Here is a 779-nt window from a genome sequence, read left to right as displayed (position 1 = left end):
ATTAAAAGAAACTAACACATAAAATAGTTGGAAAAGCTTTCTAAGACAGAGTATAGCAAGAGTGAGGTCATATGAGGCAGATCACTCAGGATACCCTCAATTTAGCAAATATGGTTTCTTCAGTAGAGTTAGTATTCTGGCTGACCTGATTCTCAGGGCTTAGAAGACAATACCACATCACAATGCAAACAAAACAATTAACAACCTGTAAATAGTGCTTGCTTCGGCGGCACATATACTAAAATTGGAACGATACAGAGAAGATTAGCATGGCCCCTGTGCAAGGATGACACGTAAATTCGTGAAACGTTCCATATTTTTGAGACTATGCCAGGGGGCCTAGCAAACACAGAAGTGGATGCTCACAGTCAGCTATTGGATGGATCACAGGGCTCCCAATGGAGGAGCTAGAGAAANTACCCAAGGAGCTAAAGGGATCTGCAACCCTATAGGTGGAACAACATTATGAACTAACCAGTACCCCGGAGCTCTTGACTCTAGCTGCATATGTATCAAAAGATGGCCTAGTCGGCCATCACTGGAAAGAGAGGCCCATTGGACATGCAAACTTTATATTCCCCAGTGCAGGGGAACACCAGGGCCAAAAAAATGGGAGTGGGTGGGTAGGGAAGTCGGGGGGAGGGTATGGGGGACTTTTGGGATAGCATTGGAAATGTAATTGAGGAAAATACATAACAAAAAACAAACAAACAAAAAAAACCAACCTGTAAATAAGACATGATTTCCCTTCCCCAGATACTTTCAATAGTACAGACTTT

General features: G+C 42.7%; 1 non-coding gene across 1 annotated transcript; it reads left to right on the top strand.

Annotated features, from left to right (window-relative positions):
• The first annotated feature begins 214 nt into the window (after positions 1-214).
• LOC115030016 lies at positions 215-321 on the top strand. The gene has a single exon (XR_003835609.1). It is a non-coding gene; the product is annotated as a U6 spliceosomal RNA (small nuclear RNA).
• Positions 322-779: the final 458 nt, after the last annotated feature.

Source organism: Mus caroli, chromosome 19 (genome assembly GCF_900094665.2).
Source record: "Mus caroli chromosome 19, CAROLI_EIJ_v1.1, whole genome shotgun sequence".
NCBI lineage: Eukaryota > Metazoa > Chordata > Mammalia > Rodentia > Muridae > Mus > Mus caroli.
This window is presented reverse-complemented; position numbering and strand designations above follow the sequence as displayed.